Source organism: Neovison vison, chromosome 4, assembly GCF_020171115.1.
Source record: "Neovison vison isolate M4711 chromosome 4, ASM_NN_V1, whole genome shotgun sequence".
NCBI classification, from domain to species: Eukaryota; Metazoa; Chordata; class Mammalia; order Carnivora; family Mustelidae; genus Neogale; species Neogale vison.
In genome coordinates, this window is record NC_058094.1 from 124,215,755 (window position 1) to 124,238,613 (window position 22,859).

The 22,859-nt window shown below is 39.3% G+C and overlaps 1 protein-coding gene across 1 annotated transcript in view; it reads left to right on the top strand.

Moving 5' to 3' along the window:
- The first annotated feature begins 4,848 nt into the window (after window positions 1-4,848).
- The window catches only part of POU6F2 (POU class 6 homeobox 2), a 429,853-nt gene continuing 411,842 nt past the window's right edge, over window positions 4,849-22,859 (top strand). The window contains exon 1 of the mRNA XM_044245648.1: window positions 4,849-4,886. The gene's annotated coding sequence lies outside the window, so the exon portion shown is untranslated. The remainder of the gene's footprint in view (window positions 4,887-22,859) is intronic.

Here is a 22,859-nt window from a genome sequence, read left to right on the forward strand (position 1 = left end):
ATAAAAAATAAATAAAAACCCCAGGGACGAGTTGTTTGGGGAGACACTGTTGCTCTTACAGCAGAATTAAAATCTTGATTAAGTAAAAAAATAGTGTTAACCCTGTCCCCTTCCAATAATTGGCGTGGACAGAGTATGGATTGAGTTCTGCAAGGAGAGAGGATGCCAGGAAAGAAGCTAGGGGGAGCCAGTGATACAAGTTTATGACTGATAGTCTTCAAGAAAATCCTAGGATGTTTAGGAAAAGCAAAGGTGATTGAGAAGGAGTGGTCAGAGGAGTAGGAGGAGAACCTGGCCAGGGCAGTGCCCACATGCGGCATATGGGTGATCTATGTTTTAACAGAGAATCTCATTCAGTGCTAAAGAAAGCCTTTATCAGTAGACCAGAAGGCTCTCCAGGAGCCATTATTGAAAGATTACCTCTTTAAAAAATGTTAGCACTTCATCTCACATTTGTACACCCAAATAAATTCCAGATGGATTTAATAGTTAAATAGAAAAATAACTAATATTAAAAAGAATTTAAAAAAAAATAGGAGAATATATACCTGTCCCTGGTTCAGAAAGAAACTTCCCCAGGTATAAAGAAGCCCAGGAAAAGCTGCTGAAGTGAAAAGCTAAGAGATTTGGCTAAATAAAAATGTGAAATGTCTATAGGCCAAACATGCTATGAACAAACTTTAAAAGACACTGAAAACTCAAAAATATATGCATGAATATGACAAAGGTTGGTATCATTCTTGTAAACAATTCCCCCAATCAATTACTGAAATAATACTCCAGGGTAGAAAATGTTTAAAGAAATGATAAACACACACAATAAAAAATACATGAAATGTCTAGACACACCCATAAATTAAAAGAAAGTTAAATGTATGAGATGCTATTCTAATCTGAGAAGTTACCAAAAATGAAAACAATTGACAATATGTAAAATGTTAAGGAAGAGTGTGTTGAAATGCATGGTACTTAGACCTTTTTTGGAAAACAATTTGACATTATTTGCTTTAGTCAAAACATTCTGACTAAAATTCTTATGATTATTTAAATTTTTCATAATAGAAACCATTATGTGATTATAGTGATCCAGGCTAAATATGTTGAACAAAATAGGGCTCGATCCCAAGACCCTGAGATCATGACCGAAGCCAAAGGCAGAGGCTTAACCCACTGAGCCACCCAGGCGACCCCAGCAATATAATCTTAAGGGAATGAAACAGGATAGTAAATAGGCTATATGATACCAAACTTGCCTTAGTATGTATGTATTAAAGAAATATATCAAGTAGTGTGACTGTGGGTGATATATTTTTTCTATTTTTTATATACATAGATAAATATATATATGCATTTTCCAAATTCTCTTCAATAAGCTTGTGCTTCTTTAAATATTATTTAGTAATATATGAATTCTTATATTATTAGTACTTCTAATAATAAGTGTTATTTTAATGCAAAGAGGCAAAGAGAAAAAAAAATAAAACCAAGGAGGGATATTACCAAGGACTGTAGAATTCATCCAGGGCCATGTAGGGGGTAAAGGGGCATTCTCTAAAGCAGATGCTTTTTCAATTTTTCACAACTGTCTCTAGAGAACTGATGGAGATGGTTCTTCCCAAGCCTTGAGGAAGCTGGTCCAGAGACATGAATGTGATGATTTCCATTTTTGCCTACGATTATCACTGGATCACTGAAATCATTTCCTTGCACAAAGAAAATATCTCCAAGTATAAACAAAAGGGGACAAGAAAAACTACTACATTTACCAAAACCTTGATGCAGCAGCTATGGGCCAGAGGGTGGGCGAAATGGGCCCTTTTGGTGGTTGGCACCTTCTGTGTGTCTCATGGTCACCTCAGGATGTTGCCCAAGAGGCAGGGCCTTTGGCCAGAACCTACCATTATATTGTTTTTTAGAAAAATTATTTGTAAGCCTCATCTTAGAAGCTTAGTAAAGGACAATTCTTAGAATCAGCAAAATGAATTTGTGATACCAAGAATACTTTTCAGGTGTATAATTCAGATTGAAACAGTATCAGAGAAAACATGTCACTTGAGGGTTCCCATGTGAGTGTGAGCATGAAAAAAAACACCTGCTCCAGACCTCTATGTATTAGTGTTTTATTCATTAAATGGCCCTGATTTATTTTTTGACTAGGAGCTGTTTCCTCCATCCTATCATTGAGCTTTCTTTCTTACTTTTTAAGATTATATTTATTTGTTTGAGAGAAAGAGAGCATGAGCACAGAGGGAGGGAGAGAACCAGACTCCCCACTGAGCAGAGAGCCCAATGTGAGGCTCAATCCCAGGACACTGAGGTCATGACCTGAGCTGAAGGTAGGTGCCTAACCAGCTGAGCCACTCAGGTGCCCTTCATTCACCCTCTCTTAGAATTGCTCTTCTCATCTGATAGTTATATCTTGGGACTCCATCCTTTCACAGTCCCTGACGTGAAGATTTTGTGTTTTTGTATTTCACTAGTATGTTTTACTGGATCTGACTTGTGAACCAAAAAGGATATTACCCATTTTTTTAGATCAATGTTGTGTTTAGGATGCTTGAATGAAGACACATACCCCTAAAGTGTTTAGAGATGCCAAGAGCTGGTTCTTTTGCCATCCCCACAGACCTCCCTGCGGGCATGAATGGTGGACTTGATGGAGAAACTTAGACCCTAAGAACTCTTCAACTCTCTGGTCAGAACTTTCTCCTTTCCTTTCCTTTTCTTTTTTTTTTTTTCCTATTCTTTTCTCCTTTTCTCTTTTCTTCCTTTTCTCTCCTTCCTTCTTTCTTTCCTTCCTTCCTTCTTTCTTTCTGTCTCTCTCTCTCTCTCTTTTTTAAAAAAGATTATTTATTTCTTTATTTGACAAGAAGAGAGAGAACACAAGCAGGGGGAGCAGGGGGAGCATGGGGGAGAAGCAGGCTCCCGCTGATCCGTGAGCCCCATGCCAGGCTGGGTCAGAGGACCCTGGGATCATGACCTGAACCCAAGGCAGACTCCTAACCGACTGAGCCACCCCGGCACTGCCCGTCAGAACATTTCACAAAGGCCAGATTGTGGGAGAGTTTATAATCATAGTGAGTCTTTCTACCTGCTAAGAGAAGTTAGAGTCCCTCTCTATTGTACACGAATGAGCCCCAATATAGCATTATTCAGTAAAAAGTGGGAAAAGGTATTTAATGAAAACACTGGCACAGCCCCGCCCCTGGAAACGTCCTCGTGGATGGAATTCCTCACGCGGGAGCTTTAGCAGGCCAGTATCTTGAACGGGGTACCTGTGCACGCGTCACATCCGTGTGCTGGGGTTCCACATGCCCATCCTCCTCCTGCCCTTCTTGGAGCCGGGATGCTGTCACCGAAACGCGGTGTGGGGCGCGGCAGAGGCTCCAGTCCCCGAGAGCTGTCCCGACGGTAACTCCCGCACCACCTTGGCCGGAGGACGGAGAAGTGCTGCCTGTGGAGCCTGCTGTGCGGAGAGTTCGCTTTGTTTTCCAGGACGCAGGCTGTCCCACATGCTCCGAAGCCCCGAAACGCCTCGCCGGCACACAGGCCGCCTTTTTCACTAACCAGTGTCACGCAGCGCAGGGAGTCTCCGCCACGCGCGGCTCGGGTCGCTCTAACCGGGGGCCTCCCGGGAGCAGTCGGTCCGCTCTGGGCCCGTTTTCTCGTGACGCACATCGTCTGTGTAAATCTTTAGCAAGGCCCCTGTGTGGTAAAGGGCGTGGACACCCCGATCGTGAGCCCGGTAACGATTGTGGCCACACCAGTTCCACGTCATGGGGTGCGTGTGTGACAACACCCGGGTGGGCGCTTTCCTTGGTCTTTGCGTAGGCAGAGACAAGTATTCCTGGAAGGACAGTGACCCCCGCGATTCTGAGCACAGCACAGCTCGGGTCATTTGAGGCGTTGAGGGAGTGTGCGCCACGTGCGGACGAACAGGCGCCTCAAAGGCACACGGGCGCCTGGGCCGAGTGCGTCAGCGGCTGCGGGGAGAAGCGGTGTGCTTGGAAACACGGTGTGCGTGCGCCTATAATCACATCTCCCTGTATCCTCTCCACCAGGTTACAAGCAGCTTATAATTTTCTTTTTCTAGTCACAGCCAAACATTATAATGGCACACACCGTAAATCAACATCCACACGGAGCGTTGCTGAGCAGATATAAATGTATTGCGTGGCAGAACGATCCGGGATGACAAAAATAGATCAGAAGTCAAAAGTAGCTGGTGGAGAAACGCTACGTCCTTAGTTTATTGAGATTGTTTGGAGGGACCTAATGTACTGTCACTGAAAGAATAATTTTTCCTTTACAATCTACTTAGCAAAGATTTATTGATCCTTTCCCCCTTCATAGAGAATTACTGATCCATTTTAGAAAATCAGATTTTCACACCTTTCAGGAGAATGTGCCCAGCGCCGATCTCAGGGGACTGCCTGGGGGAAGTTGACTTTGACACGCAGTCCCTTGGAGCGCTCGCACCGCATCCCGGAGTCTCATCACTGATTTGTTGCACCAGGCAGTAAAATACTTTCATACATTTATAGAGAAATGATTGTACTGCAAGGACTTATTTTTTCATGCTAGTGGATGGATTCAGGGTCCCGTATTTGTGTAAACAGCGTTTTTCAGATGTGGTGCTTTTTCTTTTTTTCCCGTCTTCTCGGCTGTGATGTTATGAACAGTGAGGTAAGATAAAAGTTGTTGAAATTCATGCTGCAAAGTCGTGGAATGCTGTGGAATTTCTCCATGTGTCTCTGTGTGTGGGTGCATATGTGTGTGTAAATAACTTTTTTGGAGTCATACATTTCTGCTCTCCTCTCATTACCGGAGTACCTGAGGTAGCGAGGGAGCCTGCATGTTATACTGAAGAATGCATCATAACGAAGGTGATTTATTATAATTAAAACAGTGTGGAGGGGAGCTTTGTATTAGACGTATTGTTTCACAGATGAGCTTAATAAAGAGCGTTATTTTTATTATGGATTTGGGTAAAGGATGTTGTGTTCTGGGAGTCACCCGAGTGTTAGTCAAAGTCTGAAGTTGCTCTTTCAGTCACTCTGTATCGGGAGGGAAAGAAATGTTCAGTAAATGAGAATTTTAATAGCAGCAGGAGGCTAGGGTGTATGTGTTTGTATGCAAGCAGGAGGGGTCGAGGGGGAGAGAAAGCTAGAGAAGATGATGTGCACCTGAATTGTTGTCGGCAGGAGCAGTTCTAGAATACTTTATTACATATCTATGGAGACAATGGCATAGACTGTAAGTAGCTCCTGTCTCTTGATATAATAATGCACATAAAGTCGGGGTCAGACTGGGTTCGCTCTGGGCTTTGATGCTGCAGAAGGTCACTAGGGGAATCGATGGACCAAAATGAGCCCTGAGTTTCATGCAATCAATGTGATTTTTCTATTTAAAGTGGACACTGCTGGGTGGGAGCCTCAAGCTTCAAATGTGGTTTGGCTCAGCTTTTCGGATCAAGAGTAGATTGCAATGCAAATGGGCTGTTTGCTGATTATCATAATTGAGGTGGGAGGCTACGGTGCACATAGAACAGGAGAGGCAGTCTGCAAATGCTTCTTTGGAGTTTGGAGCCTTGTTATTCGAGCAATCAAAGTAGTAGCCACTTGACTGGTGGGGGATACCTGGTTCTCTGCTTATGTTGCTAATTTTAATGAATCGAAAAAACAAGTGAACACTCTAAAATGAAAAATAAATTGTTACCAATACAAAATCATTTCTGCATCTTTTCTAGATTCTCTTGATCCACCTATCCATCCAGCCATCTACCTATCCATCATAAGGGTTTGTTGATTAAAAGAAAGGTTCTTTAATGTATATTTTTTCATGACTATGACTTACTTATCAATATCATAGCAATATTGTGTCAGTAACATTTAGTTATTAGTATAGTTCCTTTACAATTAAAATTTTTAAAGTTTGATCTGGTCAGAGTGCGGAGGGAAGATTTTTTGATTGCCCTCGAAGCTAGAAGAGGTCCAATTTTGCACTGATTCTTCAGGCTCTCTGAGTCTCTGCAGTAGCCAGCAGTTTCCTATTTAGAAGAACAAATTATAAATGCAGTTTTCCCAGCAGAATGAAAGTTCTGGAGCTGCTGAAGGATCTTTCATGGGTTTCTCTTCATCATGCCACATCACCAGTGAGAGAGGCTTTGTGATTTAGGGAAACAGATTGCTGAAGGAAGGCACTGTCGTTTTCTGTTTAGGGGAGAAGGCAAGTGAGGAAGGACCAAGATTTATAAAAATACTCTATGTAAGTCTCTGACGGACACCTTTTTTGTTCTCTTCCCCAGGCGGACTGGCAGGGACGCAGATGAGAGTAACTGGCAGATTCTGCATTTTACTTAGGGTAATACTTTTCCTCTTCCTGCAAATCAGGGTTCTTCTAATCCACTGAGAAAAATAAACCAAGGACTCTCAGTTATTGAAAGGGCCAAAAGCTGGAGAAATTAAGGAACATTAATCTTCCATTAAATTGAAACACATTTACCACTGACTTGCTACTTGATGTTTTCTCTTCCACTCTAAGCTACCTGGCTTTTAATTTAAACTTAATTTGATCTGAACTTTCAGGTTTTAATTTAGTAAAAGAAGGTGGGAGGAAATAGGTTGAGATCACTGTTGGCCCGTGGTGGAAAGCTAAGTTCACCCTCCCTTACTCGGACCTGGCAGCCTTGCCCATTCAAATAGACTTTTATTTTATTATTATTATTATTATTATTTTTAACCCAGAGCTAATTTGAGTATAGTATATGTAATAGTACAGGTCAAGTACAAAGAGGTCGAAGTTTATTTGCTGAAACTGGAAAGATGACCCAGAGAATAGAAGGTGGTAAGATTGTGGGGTGGTAGGTGTTGGAGAACAGATGAAAGATTTTGCCTGTGGGGTATTGACCACCCTGGACAGGGGTCTTAGCTCTCAATTATGGGTCTTTTGATTCTTTTGATTCTAGGGCCCAATTGGAACATTTGGGTTTATCCCTCAAAAGTCTTCTTTTAATGACCTTTAGAGATTTTTTTTTTTGCTTGCAGTGCGAATGATTAGGATTTTTGGCCCAACCATTTTGAGTTTGTGTATTTAATTATTACAATCTCCAAACAACTCAGAAATAAAGCTATTTCATTTCAGAGTATGTTTCTATTGGGTGAAACCTTAAGTCTCAGGATTTTGAAATACTATGTAAAGATCTGGTGTGGAAAGCATGGTTTAATTATAATTAATTGTCATCAGTGATGCATTATTGTCTGACTCTTTAATTACTAAGTGACTTTCTTACGTGAGTCCTTAGTGTTTATTCTACATAATACTAAATACAAAATTCACTTATGGGCAGAATGATTTTCTTTTCTTTGTCTTATCAGTGGTTTTACAAGGCATGTGCCCTTTAAAAAGGAGAGGAAGGGGAAATTTTGAAATTTGCAGTTGTGATTCTTTCCAGAATAACTTTATTTGTGAAAATAATAGGATGCTTAAGTTTTCCCCAACATAGATTTCTTTCTAACCTTGTTTTATTTTTTTAAGATTATCCTTATTTATTTGATAAAGAAAGAGAGAGAGTGTGAGTGAGTGAGAGAGAGAGCACAAGCAAGGGATAGAGGCAGAGGGAGAGGGAGAGGGAGAAGCAGACTCCCCATTAAGCAGGGAGCCTAATGTGGAGCTTGATCCCAGGACCCTGAGATCATGACCCAAGCCAAAGGGAGACGCTTAACTGACTGAGCCAACCAGATACCCCTGAACCATATGTTTATATTCCAAGAAGGAACACCTGATAAATGGAAAAGAGGAAATGTACTTTACATGTGAACCTACAACATATGCCATTTTGTATTTTGCAATATATGATATGATATTTATTTATATTTTTATGTTATATTTATCATTCCCTTTACACATACTATTCCTTATATTTATTATCTTTTATATTTATTATTATATTTATTATTCCATTTAACTCTTTAGTGTCCTAGTATTTTAACTTGGGAAAGTGAAAAAGTACCCTCTCATTAATTATGATTTTGATATCTTTCTTACATAGCTTTCATTTGAAAAATGGATTTCAGAGGCTCAGTCCCTGTTTAGAAGCACAGAGGTCTTTCAGGGAAGGTGAATGGGTAAATTAAGCCTGCCCCTGAGATGTTTCTTCCTACAAAATCACCTCTCTTCAGATGAGGATACTGGGGTAATGGGAAAACTCTTAATCTCAAAAGCATCCCTGAATGTGCCACCCTGAAAATTAACCTCATTTATCCCCTTCCCCCACCTTCATTTTTTTTCTTTTTTGAGATCTCAGGAAAATTGAGGATATAAATTAAAGTGTCCCTTTAGCTGCCCTACTTTATGTGACTGGCACTTACTCAACAGAACCCCAGGCTCAGTGACCTTGACAATCACACAGAGGTCATATTTTCACCCAGATGAACTGCTCATGTGCAATCAATTCAGTCTCTTAGACCCAAAGAGGCCTTTCCTAGATTTCAGAGATGAAGGCTGCCTTCTTTTTTTTTCTTAATATTTTTGGGGGGTGCTCTTTCTGGGAAATTCCCACTTTCCTGTCATGTTTGCTTTCTGCGGTACTTCTCCAGCAATATAGCAGGTGAGTAAAGGAGTATATGATCTTATTCTGCACTTCCATGTTTTTATTTTTATTTGGAGGCATCCCTTCCTTGTTGCCAGTAGTGCAGACGAACAAGTCATATTTATTGATTTTTCTCCAAAACCGGTTTAGTCCTAAGGAAAGGGTTTGATCCATGAAGCTCTCTGGAGAGATCCTTTTACCTATCTCCCTGATTGGTTAGAAATGCCATCGGTAGAGGTTAGAAAATAAAATATCTCCTCACCACTTATCACCCCAGCTTCAATTAGGCAAAGAGGAAATGTGTAATTAGCAGTTTCCCATAAGTCTCCCACAATTCAAATCTGTTGATGGTCTAGAGCAAGAGGCCCTCACTGGAAACTTAACTCTCTTGGATAGTCTACTGAAGGGACTGGTTGAATTGACGGGTGTTGCAAACAGACCCATGCCAATCGAATCTGCAGCTAACTGAGGATTCACAGATTAAGGAAGAGAGTTGCTTCTCGATCCTCGAGTCTGTCTCGTTTGCAGCATAGGATTGTTCTTTTCCAGTGAGAGGAACCGTCTGTGGGATGTTCTTTCCCACCAGGATATAGGTGCTGCTCATGCTTGTCTGACATGTCTCCTCATTTTTGAGTCATCCTTTCCCCCCATTTAGCTTATCCAGTCCCGCTGGACATTAAAATCTTGGTGGACATTAAGCTATTTCTAAGGAACTTGAATACTCCTGTAGATATTTGAAGGCCTTTATTTATCACAGAAAATGGTAGCTTTATTTTGCCAAGAGTAAATATATGGGAATCCCAAAAGTTTTATGTGTGAAAGAAGATAACCAGGAGCAAGAATCACCCACAAAAAGCTTCTTTCCCTAAACCTTAGCCTTAAGGTAATTTGGGTCTTGGAGAAAAGTCTACCTACTTCTCAAGATGGCTCGACTTTATTAAACCTTGGAATTCAGGGCAGTGTTTATTCTTCCTTGTAGATCCTTTGAAAACCTCTTTAGTAGTGCTGTTGAATTCCTAAAAACTTTGCCTCTATACCTATACTCACTTGAATTTTTCCTGTTCCCTTAATTAAATCATTTAGTCCCCTAGTTAAAACCTAGCTGGTGTAGAGTGTGCCCCAATGAAAATAACACTTTTTTGGGATGACTTTAGTTATACCTTCTTAATTTCTCTTGGGCAAATGAAAAAGCTTCCTCTTACCCTGGCTTCCTCTATCTTCTGCTGATGGAGAATCTTACATCACTAGAAGGGAAAATGGGGGTGCTTAATAAGGGTGGAAGACCAAACTGCTTACATAATGCTTTTAGTTCCTTGGGAAGAGGTAATATATAAATACATGGATTAAGGGCATACATTCAAGCCAGTCTGAATTCACATAACTTTTGTTGGACAATTGTATCACAATATTGACTCAAGTCCAGATTAGGGCCTCTGGGGTGCCCCTTTCTCTACTGATTTGCAGTTTATTGGTTCTGCGATTCCATTACTCTCTATCTGATTTTCTCAACATTTCCCTTGCTATTTTACTGTGGTCAAAAGTTCTATTTGGGGATGACAGATACAAGGGGTACTCTTGTTCAGAGTGCCGGCATCACATTTAATTTCCCTGATTCTGGGACACTCACTTTGTTCTCTACAGTTTATTAAAAGAAGAAGAAGAATCAATAGTTGAGCAACCTTAATAGTTAATTTCCATTGGAATCTGACTTTTTTTTGGTCATCTAAATCTTCTGACAGCGACATCTTTAATTTTGCGAAGTACAGATGAGTCCCCTTATGGATGCATCAACTAATTGCATTGGGTTAAAGAAAAAAGGAAGAGACTATTTTTTTTCCTTCCTTCATTCATAGTAGACATTCTCCCTAATTGCAAAAAGAAAAGTACAATAGCTCTCCCAAGGAATCTTAATTAGTTCAATGGATATATGAGCTCTATCAATTACTTAAACAACTTAAGGAGTGGGGGTGGGGTGGGGTGAAGAGCCGTCAGCATTTGGACTTGTGGTCCCAAGTAAAACAATTGGCTTGCAACACAGGTAACGTCCTGCACTCTAGTCTCAAGATACCTCTTGAGTGTGGTACCCAATGAAAGATGGCTGAAAATTTGCATTTCCTGTTTTTGAGCCAAGGGTAAAGTGAAGAATGCATTTGGAAATTAGATTGGGGTGAGGGGGTGTTGATTAGGATGTGAATTGCTGAAGCCAAAGCTCCAAGAGAGGACTTCAAATACCTAGGGACTGCAGGTGTCTGGAATCAGGGCTTAAGCCGTTGTACTGAATTCCCTCACCTGCCTTTTATCAGCAGCTGTATTGACAAGATTTTCATTACTTCCTAAATGTCTGTGCTGGTTTGCTTTATTTTTCTTGTTAAAGTTTGATATATATATATATATATATACAAATATATATATATGTATATATATATATTTGTATATATATATATATATGCACATATACATATATATGTGTCTGTGTATATATATATGTATAAAAGCCATTGGTAGCTCTACCATTTTAGTCACCACCAATCTCATCATCCTTCCCATTTATTAATGGCCCTGTTTCTTCTCTGATCATTCTTTTCTTCCTGACATATCTGTGAACCCATCTTTTCCTCCTTAAACTCCCTTATCTGGAATTTACCCAGTCATCTGCACTGTCTTTTGTGTCTGCTGCAAGCATCACAGAGCCAACAGTTCTCTTCATATAAGATAATGTGTGTGTAGTAAAATCTATAACAAATCTCTTTTTTTTCTCTACTGCTATAAACACTTACCTATATGTTTTTAGTAAGTTGAAGAAATGAAATTTGGTGACATAGTATTGGCCTGAACTGCATTGAATAAAATGTAGTCATCATCTCTCTAAGATCTCTTTTGTAATCTCACCTTTCATCAATAATTAATGCCACTCCTAGGAAAATAAACAACATTATTTCCTAAGGAAATAATCTGAAATGGAGGCAGAATTTATGTTAACAAATTCCTCATAAAATGTGAACTTGTTTGGAAAAAACTCAAAGCTGTGTGTTTCTGGGAAAAACAACTGAAATACTCCAAAATATTACAGTGAAATAGAAATAGAAGAATTATGGATAATTTATATTTTCCCTTTATTATTTTTCATATTTTGCAATTTTTCTATAGTCATAATATATTATTTCCTTAATAAAATTCTTAAATCCTAACTTAACTACTGAAGCAAAACATGTTCAGTGGGACAAATTCAAACAATACCAAAGTATGAAAAGTACAAAGTGGCACTTTGCCCTTTGTCCCACTATGGTTCTGCTCCTGTTTCTGTTCACTCTTTCTGATATTTTTTCTGCACCTCTATGCTTATATGCAAATATACATGCACATATTTACCTACTCACACGTGCATATTTATTTTTTTTATTTTTAAAAAAAATTTTATTCATCTATTCCAGAGAGGAGGTGTGGAGAGAAGCAAAAGGAGAGGGACAAGGAGACTCCCCACTGAGTGTGGAGCCTGACATGGACTCAATCCCAGGACCCTTAGATCATGACATGAGCTGAAACCAAGAGTCTGATGCTTAACTGACTGAGCCTCCCAGGCACCCCCACACATAAAAATAAAAATAATCTCCTATAATGGCCTCCAGAATTTTGTAAGCCAATTAGTAAACTGTTAGTGGCTTCAATTCAGCCATGGTGAGAGGTTTTACCTCACGGATATCAGCAACACTAATCAAAGCGTCCTCTTTAAATGAGAGCTGGTTTCTCGATATCCCACTGACCCACAGTATATATTTTATTCTATAATTTGCTTTTTGCTTAGTAATGCAAACCATATTCCATGTCAGTACTTACAGCTCTTATCTGAGTCTTTTTCTTGATCTTCTTTTGTATGGATCTCTCTATTGATAAAATTTTATGCCTTTTCCAGAAACAATACTATAAGACGTATCATGCTTATATCTTTTGATGTATTTGTGCAAGTCATTCTTTTTTTTTTAATTTTATTTTTTCAGTGTTGCAAGATTCATTGTTTATGCAACACACCCAGTGCTCCATGCAATACGTGCCCTCCATAATACCCACCACCAGGCTCACCCAATCCGCCACCCAAAAACTCTCAGTTTGTTTCTCAGAGTCCACAGTCTCTCATGGTTTGTCTCCCCCTCCGATTTCCCCCAATTCACTTTTCCTTTCAACAAGCTTACTGAGTATGTATAGTTAACTGTGGGATCTCCAAGTGAAAAGATACACTAACTTCTCCCTTGAAGTGTTTGCACATTCATGATAAGCACCACAGGGGCTACAGTTAACTTGATATTCTAGGCTTTTGGTATTTTGACTTTCTTTTTTCTTTTTTTATAATTTTTCAAATTTTTTTTATAAACATGTAATGATTATTAGCCACAGGGGTACCGGTCTGTGAATCTTGTGCAAGTCATTCTATAGGACACATTCTTAGAAGTGGATGTTCTTTGGTCTTAAAACATATACATTTCAAGTTTGACTGCTACTGGCAAATTGCTCTCTAAAATCAGTGTTCTAGTTTGTACATCAACCAATTCTCTATCTTCTAACCACAACCTGATATTATCCATCTTTAAAAACTTTCTAATTTATAGGCAAAATAATTGGTATTCTGTTTAATAAGCTAATCGTATTTTACAAATTTATTGTTCACACACATTTATTCTTAGTCTTTTGTTACTGATTTGTAGGCACTTTTTACATATTATGGATACTACATTTCTGTTATATGTGTATAAACATTTTCTTCCAATATATTATTTTTTCTTTTATCTTATTTAAGGCTTCTTTTGCCTTTTAAGAGTTATAATCTTGTTTCATGGTATCCAAGTTTCCTGTCAGAATTATAGTTTTCTCTAATTAAGCTGTAAAATTGTTGGGTAAAGTCCTTAGACTTCTTCCCTCTTTTTTCATGGAAAAGGGCACTTCAATTCTTAAACAAAAACCCAAGGAATGCTGGAATGATCTCCTCTCTGCTTATTTACTTGTCCCTGTGAGAGGAGAAATTACTAATTTGATTGGTGAGAATTATGAGTGTTTTGGAGCCAGATTTACAAATGTATGACTTGAGTATTAAAAGTCATAGTTTTCTGTGGCACCGACTCTTGGTTCCTGGGCATATACACTAAAGCATGGGAGTAGGAGGTAGAGGAGGTGGGCAGAAGAGGATGTGGAGAAAACTGTTGGTCTTTCATCACACAGTTTTATAGAAGGAACTTTCCAGTGCTTGTTAAAACTATGCAAATAAGAGATTTGGGGAGACAAACAAACATAGAACCAGTCAATTAGAATGTGAGTGGTTGGGTTGCCTGGGTGGCTCAGTCATTAAGTGTCTGCCTTAGACTCAGGTCATGATCTCAGGGTCCTGGGATTGAGCCCCAAATTGGGCTCCTTGCTCAGTGGGGAGTTTGCTTTTCCCTGTCTCACTCCCCCTGCCTGCGTTCCTCTCTTGCTGTCTCTCTCTTTGTCAATAAATAAAAAATAAAAAATAAAATGTGAGTAGTCAAGATGTGAGATACATAGGAAGTAAAACAAATGGCAATTTTATTTATTTATTTATTTACTTACTTACTTACCTTATTTATTTATTTAGGCTCTGCGGCCAGTGTGGAGCCCAGCTCTGGGCTTGAACTTAATGACCCTGAGAGCAAGACCTCAGCTGAGATCTAGAGTCAGATGCTTAACCAACTGAGCCACCCCAACTCCCCTAAATGGTGATTTCAAAATGCTACCCCTCAATGTAGCCTACCTTCCTAGTGTTTGGTTTGCTGGTCCATGGAAGGATTGGGCTTTTTTGTCCCTTTGGAGTTAGAGAGAGCCATCTGACAGCTTGGCAGGTGGACTGTGGGGAGGAGTGATGTGTGTTACTGACCAGCCAGAGTGTTCACTGGAGGCCGTGAGACCTTCAGCTGCCGTGGTCATGGAAGCATGTGTTGAGGAACCTCTGTCAGCACTGTCTCTGAGTGACTCTGTGAGCAGAGACTCTGGCAACACAGAGCATGTAGCATGAGCATGAAAACAGCCCTGTTTTAACGTCCCTGGGATTCCGATGTCGTTTATTACCGCAGCCTAAGGCAGCCCCTGGGGCTGTCCCATCCGCCTGCAAATGGCGTCAGCCCCACCCCTCAGCTCATGCCTTTTAATGTCAGCCTCCTTAGTGGAGTTCGCCTTTCGCCACCTGTCTCCAAGTGGTAAATGGATCTTATCTGAGCCTGCTGGCGACCCAGTGAGATGCTTGCCCCTCCCCTGTTTCAGCTTTTCATTTCCATGTGGATGGCGAAGTCATGCACACTTGACCTGTTTTTAATTGGGGCAGAGTGAATAGAAACCTTTTTATCTTGGGCTCTTTCCTGTGCTGCCTCCAATCAGAAGGCCTGCCTTTGCAGGGGGTTTGGGGGAGGGGCGCAGGGGGTGGTGGTATCGGGAACACCTGCCAGGACATGAATAAAACTGGCACTTTGATCCCATTGGGCAAGTGATTCTTGAATGTGTATATGTTCTCTGTAGGCTGGAACCCAGAGGGGATAATGGAGAGTACTGGACTTTTTAATATCCCACAGAAGATAGTCTCCTTCATTTTATTCTTGTAAGAATTTTATATTTAGATCATAGAGTGAAGTTTTAACAAGTTATATTTTGCACATTATTGTGTTTAATATGACACATTTAATTCAGGAATGCAGTCCTCAACTCCACCACATTTCAGTGTAAAAATGGCAAGGAACTCCATTAGAGAAAAAAATGTAACCCTTGGCAATTTCACTCTCTGGCTGAGGAATGGACACCAATACTGCAAAGTAGTAAGGACTGTTTGTGAGAGCAATCTGTGTGACATTATTCTGCTATCTATAAATATGTCCTGGATGCAAGACGACCGCAGAGGGTGAACTGCCCTGTACTGCTCACTTAGTGAAGAGAAGGGCTGCTTTCCAAACCAAGGTAAGTGCCATTGCAGTAATGGGGCATCAAACAGGCAAAATTGTATGTGTTGTCAATGGCTACAATGTAATTTCATTGATTTACAATGTTGAAAGTGAAGACATGATTTCTAGCTTCTATAAGGTGTCACATTGGAGTAATTGCACCCCAACTGGATTTTATGACCAGAAAAGAACGTGGTAATGCCCACACAGATTCCTCAGGCTGCCTGCATTTATGGCTGGTGGTAATCAGGGAGTTATTATTAGCAATTGTCATGCTTGAATACTCATCGAAGGCACAGATGTTGTGTGGCTTGGATTGGGTTTTAGGACACACATTTGAATCATCCTAAGAAAAGCATCTTCCTGTTGTTTTCTTGGTTTCATCTAGACTCCTTCTGTCCCTTTGGTCTCCAACTGTCCACATTTTCACCAACATTCTCTGTTACACACTTCAACATACCTCAGGCTCTCCAGTACAAAAAACTTTAGGAAATACTGCTCTCTTTCAGCAGAGCACGTGAGTCTGGAGTAATGTTGTCAAGGTGTGATTCTCATATGACCTGCATCAGAATCACCAGGTTGCTAGGCCTTGACTCAGAGGTACTGAAGTAGACTCTCAAGGGAGTGGGGTCTTGAGAAGTACATTTTGAACAAACACCCTAGGAGATTCTTAAGCCCAGCAGAGTGTGGGTACTTGGAAGTGAGGAAAGATGAATGTAAACAATGACTCAAATGAAAATATTAAAGAATGTGTAAGTTTGGGTGCCTGGGTGGCTCAGTTGTTAAGCATCTGCCTTTGGCTCAGGTCATGATTCCAGGACCCTGGGATGGAGTCCCCCATCGCATCAGGCTCCCTGCTCAGCGGGAAGTCTTCTTCTCCCTTTTCCACTCCCCCTGCTTGTGCTCCCTCTCTTGCTGTGTCTCTCTGTGTCAAATAAATAAATAAGATCTTAAAAAGAAAGAAAGAATGCATACGTTTTACTTTCATTATCATCTTGTTTTACATTTGTATTGTACCTTTGTTCAGAGAAACCTGGAAATCCAAGTTTATATAAGCTTTCCAAATAATTTTCATACTGCTTTCAGGCACAGTCATCTTAAAGATTTGTTGTGCATAAGAATACATGCATATGAATAGATCTTATATATGTATATTTTATGTAAAGATCTGGTTTGGAGTTCACCTGTGACATTTTCAACACTGAAATGCTTCAGGATATTTTGAGAGAATTGTATCTAATGAAGGAGCAGAATGTAGCATTTATATTGGAAATTAAAACATGTTAGTTTTTCTGAGACTGATCCAAGTTTATAAAATGATCTTAAAAATATTGCCACCTCTGTCGTGAAATAATAAATGTTTTCTGAGGCTGACCACTACTGTGATGTGATTAAATTAGAAATTAAATTTCTCTTCTTACAAGTTGTTGTGGTCAACATGAGATGTCATTTTTCATAGGCTAAAAATTGCTGACTGAGCCATGAATAAGTTGATAAATATGGGCATTTTTTTCTGCAGAAAAAAAATGTGCTCAAGTTAGTATTCAAAGTAATTCATATGATGTTTTATAAGAAGGGTGTGATGTATTTATTTTCATTTTTATTGTTTTGCAATTGTGATTGGTTTAGCTGGGACACATACGAAGCAATAATTACCACCAGCCCTCCTTGAAGGTGCAAAAGATGGGTTCCTATTTGTGATCATTCCACAGGTGTGATCCGACCCATTTCTGAGCCCTTACCAAATGCAAATCTTATCTGATTTACTTTGGAGCAATTGTGTGAAGGCAGGCTGGTGAGACAGGTACATGGCTTTCTAGTTTGTGACTTCTCTGCATGTACATGCACCACCCCACACTTGCAATACTTTTCCTTGAAACTCTTTAAGATTGATAACCCAATATTATGACTCTAGTACACTCCCCTCTATCAGTTTCAATTTTGCATGCTATGAAGTCGTGAATTCACACCTAGACCCACATCTTGAGTTGAGAACTTGTCAGCACCTTGGTCAGCTACAGGTCCCAGTAGGTGGAGGCCAGAGGAGGGGGCCTGGAATTCCCACCTTCGAATGCTCCAAAGCACTGCGGCTTTCTAAAAGCAAACTGGTGGCAAGCCCATGTATCCCAAGAGGTGGAAGGAGGAGTTTCCAGGCTGGGCTATAGCTCTTTTGACTCTCCTCACCGGGATTCTCAGCACACTGCAATTAGACTTGATGGTATTTTCCAATGACTGTTTGCTTTAAACTTTGCTCTCTTCTCTCTTTTTTTTTTTTTTAAAGATTTTATTTATTTATTTGACAGAGAGAGATCACAAGTAGGCAGAGAGGCAGGCAGAGAGAGAGAGGAGGAAGCAGGCTCCCTGCTGAGCAGACAGCCTGATGCGGGACTCAATCCCAGGACCCTGAGATCATGACCTGAGCCGAAGGCAGCGGCTTAACCCACTGAGCCACCCAGGCGCCCCGAACTTTGCTCTCTTCTGACTTCTCTTCCATCATTACCTGCATTTTCACACTGAGACTAGATTCTTTGGAGTGATGGCCAACTTTGATTAAAAAAAAAAAGAATCTTCATTGAGGCATAATATTCATACCATTCATTCACTCATAGTGAAGGTGCCACTCTGATGATTTCTAGTAAATTTGCAGAATTGTGTAACCATCCCCACAGTTTTAGAACATTTCCATCATTCCAGTGTTTCCTCATGCCCACTGGCAACCAGTCTCCGTTCCCACCTCCAACTATTCCCTCCCAACCCCTGATCTTCTTTCTGTCACTACAGATTTGCCCTTTTTAAATGCTTTATTTATCTGGTTTTAATTTAATCTCCACCACATTTTATTTGTCCATTCTCAGTTGATGGACACTTGGATTGTTTCCAATCTTTTGCTATTATAAGTCATGTTGCTATGACCATTCATATACAAGTCTTTGTACGGACATGTGTTTTCGTTTCTCTTAGGTAGATTCCTTGGCGTGGAATTTCTGGGTCATATTGATATAGTTATGTTTCACTTTTTAGGAGTGGGTGTGGAGTTTTGTCAGGTGTCTTTTCTTTTCTGTATCTATTGAAGTGGTCACATAAGATGATTTTCAGATGTTAAATTGAACTTGCATTCCTAGGATAAATCTCAGTTGGTAATGCTATAAAATATTTTTTAATCTGTGGTTTGCGAATTTTTAAGAGGACTTATGCTTCTATAGTCCTGAGGAATCTTGTCATACGATTTTTTTTTATTATGATGTTTTTGGCTCTCATTGCATGATTTTGAGATTCTTTCCTCTCTGCCTGTTTTCTGGAAGATTGGTTTTTGAATGGATGATAGAATTCATTAGTGAGGTGATCCAGAATTGGGGCTTGCTTTGTAGGAAGATTTTTAAATTATTACTTCAATTTCTTTACTGAAGATTTATACAGATTTTCTATTCCTTCTTGAGTCAGCTTTGAAAATTTCTCTTTCTAGAAATGTCCATTTCATATAATTTGTTACATCTTTTGTTAATAATATCTACTTATTATCTTTTTCATTTCTGTAATGTGTTCTCTATTTTAGTCTTCATTTTGTAAATTTGTGCCTTTTTTCTTTCTTCTTAATTTCACTCAAAATATGTCAATTTTGTTGAACTTTTCAAAGAATCGCACTTTGGTTTCATTATTTTCCCTATTTTTTTTATATTTCTTTGATTTCCATGTGAGCCTATGTAATTTCTTTCTCTGTTTGGGTTTAAATAAAAGTTTAGGTTATTGATTTGAGAACTTTCTTCTTTTGTGATATAGCTATTAATTTCCCTATATGCACTGCTTTAGCTGCATGCCATACATCTTGATATTTCATGTTTTTGTTTTGATTCAGTTCACAATATTTTGCAATTCTCTTTGACCATGAGCTTTAAGAAGTGTGTTCTTTAATTTCCAAAAACTTGGTGGTTTATCAGATTTCTTTCTTTTGTTGATCTATTTAATTTTGTCATAGTCATAAAACATATTACATGACTTCAATCCTTTGAACTTGTTGAGATTTGTTGTATAGCTGAGCACAAAGATCAGCAAACTATGGCTTGTGGTCATACCTCTTTTTTTTATTTAAATTTTTAAATTTTTTTAAATAAACATATAATGTCTTATTAGCCTCAGGGGTACAGGTCTGTGAATCGCCAGGTTTACACACTTCATAGCACTCACCATAGCACATACCCTCCCCAGTGTCCATAACCCCACCACCCTCTCCCTCCCTCCCCACCCCGCTCAGTTTTGTGACACTAAGAGTCTCTTATGGTTTGTCTCCCTCCCGATCCCATCTTGTTCCATTTATTTTTTTTCTCAAACCCCACATGTTGCATCTCCACTTTCTCATATCAGGGGGATCATATGATAGTTGTCTTTCTCCGATTGACTTATTGCACTAAGCATAATAACCTCTAGTTCCATCCACATCGTTGCAAATGGCAAGATTTCATTTCTTTTGATGGCTGCATATATATACCACTTCTTCTTTATCCATTCATCTGTTGATGGGCATCTAGGTTCTTTCCATAGTTTGGCTATTGTGGACATTGCTGCTATAAACATTCGGGTGCCTGTGCCCCTTTGGATCACTATGTTTGTATCTTTAGGGTAAATACCCAGTAGTGCAATTGCTGGGTCATAAGGTAGCTCTATTTTCAACTTTTTTTTTTAATTTTTTTAAATTTTTTTTAATTTTCAACTTTTTGAGGAACCTCCATGCTGTTTTCCAGAGTGGCTGCACCAGCTTGCATTCCACCAACAGTGTAGGAGGGTTCCCCTTTCTCCACATCCTCACCAGCATCTGTTGTTTCCTGCCTTGTCAATTTTAGCCATCCTGACTGGTGTGAGGAGGTATCTCATTATGATTTTGATTTGTATTTCCCTGATGCCAAGTGACGTGGAGCACTTTTTCATGTGTCTGTTGGCCATCTGGATGTCTTCTTTGCAGAAATGTCTATTCATGTCCTCTGCCCATTTCTTGATGGTTTATTTGTTCTTTGGGTGTTGAGTTTGATAAGCTCTTTATAGATTTTGGATACTATCCCTTTATCTGATATGTTGTTTGCAAATATCTTCTCCCATTCTGTCAGTTGTCTTTTGGTTTTGTTAACTGTTTCCTTTGCTGTGCAAAAGCTTTTGAACTTGATGAAATCCCAATAGTTCATTTTTGCCCTTGCTTTCCTTGCCTTTGGCGATGTTCCTAGGAAGACGTTGCTGTGGCTGAAGTCAAAGAGGTTGCTGCCTATGTTCTTCTCAAGGATTTTGATGGATTCCTTTCTCACATTGAGGTCTGTCATCCATTTTGAGTCTATTTTTGTGTGTGATATAAGGAAATGGTCCAATTTCATTTTTCTGCATGTGGCTGTCCAATTTTCCCAACACCATTTGTTGAAGAGGCTGTCTTTTTTCCATTAGACATTCTTTCCTGCTTTGTCAAAGATTAGTTGACCACAGAGTTGAGGGTCTATTTCTGGGCTCTCTAGTCTGTTCCATTGATCAATGTGTCTGTTTTTGTGCCGGTACCATACTGTCTTGATGGTGACAGCTTTGTAATAGAGCTTGAAGTTCAGAATTGTGATGCCACAAACTTTGGCTTTCTTTTTCAGTACTCCTTTGGCTATTCGAGGTCTTTTCTGGTTCCAAATAAATTTTAGGATTTTTTATTCTATTTCTTTGAAAATAAGTGGATGGGATTTTGATAGGGATTGCATTAAATATGTAGATTACTTTAGGTAGCATAGACATTTTCACAATATTTGTTCTTCCAATCCAGGAGCATGGAACATTTTTCCATTTCTTTGTGTCTTCCTCAATTTCTTTCATGAGTATTTTATAGTTTTCTGAGTATAGATTCTTTGCCTCTTAGGTTTGATTTATTCCTAGGTATCTTATGGTTTGGGGTGCAATTGTAAATGGGATTGACTTCTTAATTTCTCTTTCTTCTGTCTTGTTGTTGGTGTAGAGAAATGCAACTGATTTCTGTGCATTGATTTTACATCCTGACACTTTACTGAGTTTCTGTACAAGTTCTAGCAGATTTTGGAGTGCAGTTTTTTTGGTTTTCCACATATAGTATCATATCATCTGCAAAGAGTGATAGTTTGACTTCTTCTTTACCAATCTGGATGCATTTAATTTCTTTTTGTTGTCTGATTGCTGAGGCTAGGACTTCTAGTACTATGTTGAATACCAGTGGTGATAATGGACATCTCTACCATGTTCCTGACCTTAGTGGAAAAGCTTTCAGTTTTTCTCCATTGAGAATGATATTTGAAGTGGGTTTTTCATCGATGGCTTTGATAACTTTGAGGTATGTGCCCTCTATCCCTACACTTTCAAGAATTTTGATCAGGAAGGGATGCTGTACTTTGTCAAATGCTTTTTCAGCATCTATTGAGAGTATCATATGGTTCTTGTTCTTTCTTTTATTAATGTATTGTATCACATTGATTGATTTGTGGGTGTTGAACCAACCTGGCAGCCCTGGAATAAATCCCACTCGGTCGTCGTGAATAATCCTTTTAATGTACTGTTGAATCCTATTGGCTAGTATTTTGGTGAGAATTTTCACATCTGTGTTCATCAAGGATATTGGTCTGTAATTCTCTTTTTTGATGGGATCCTTGTCTGGTTTTAGGATCAAGGTGATGCTGGCCTCATAAAATGAGTTTGGCAGTTTTCCTTCCATTTCTATTTTTTGGAACGGTTTCAGGAGAATAGGAATTAATTCTTCTTTAAATGTTTGGTAGAATTCCCCTGGGAAGCCGTCTGGCCCTGGGCTCTTGTTTGTTGGGAGGTTTTTGATGACTGCTTCAATCTCCTTACTGGTTATGGGTCTGTTCAGGTTTTCTATTTCTTCCTGGTTCAGTTGTGGTAGTTTATATGTCTCTAGGAATGTATCCATTTCTTCCAGATTGTCAAATTTGCTGGTGTAGAGTTGCTCATAATATGTTCTTGTAATTGTTTGCATGTCTTTGGTGTTGTTTGTGATCTCTCCTCTTTCATTCATGATTTTATTTATTTGGGTCCTTTGTCTTCTTTTTGATAAGTCTGGCAAGGGGTTTATTGATCTTATTAATTCTTTCAAAGAACCAGCTCCTAGTTTTGTTGATTTGTTCTACTGGTTTTTTTGGTATCTATTTCATTGATTTCTGCTCTGATCTTTATTATTTCTCTTCTCCTGCTGGGTTTAGGCTTTCTTTGTTGTTCTTTCTCCACCTCCTTTAGGTGTAAAGTTAGGTTCTGTATTTGAGACCTTTCTTGTTTCTTGAGAAAGGTTTGTATCGCTATGTATTTTCCTCTCAGGACTGCCTTTGCTGTGTCCCACAGATTTT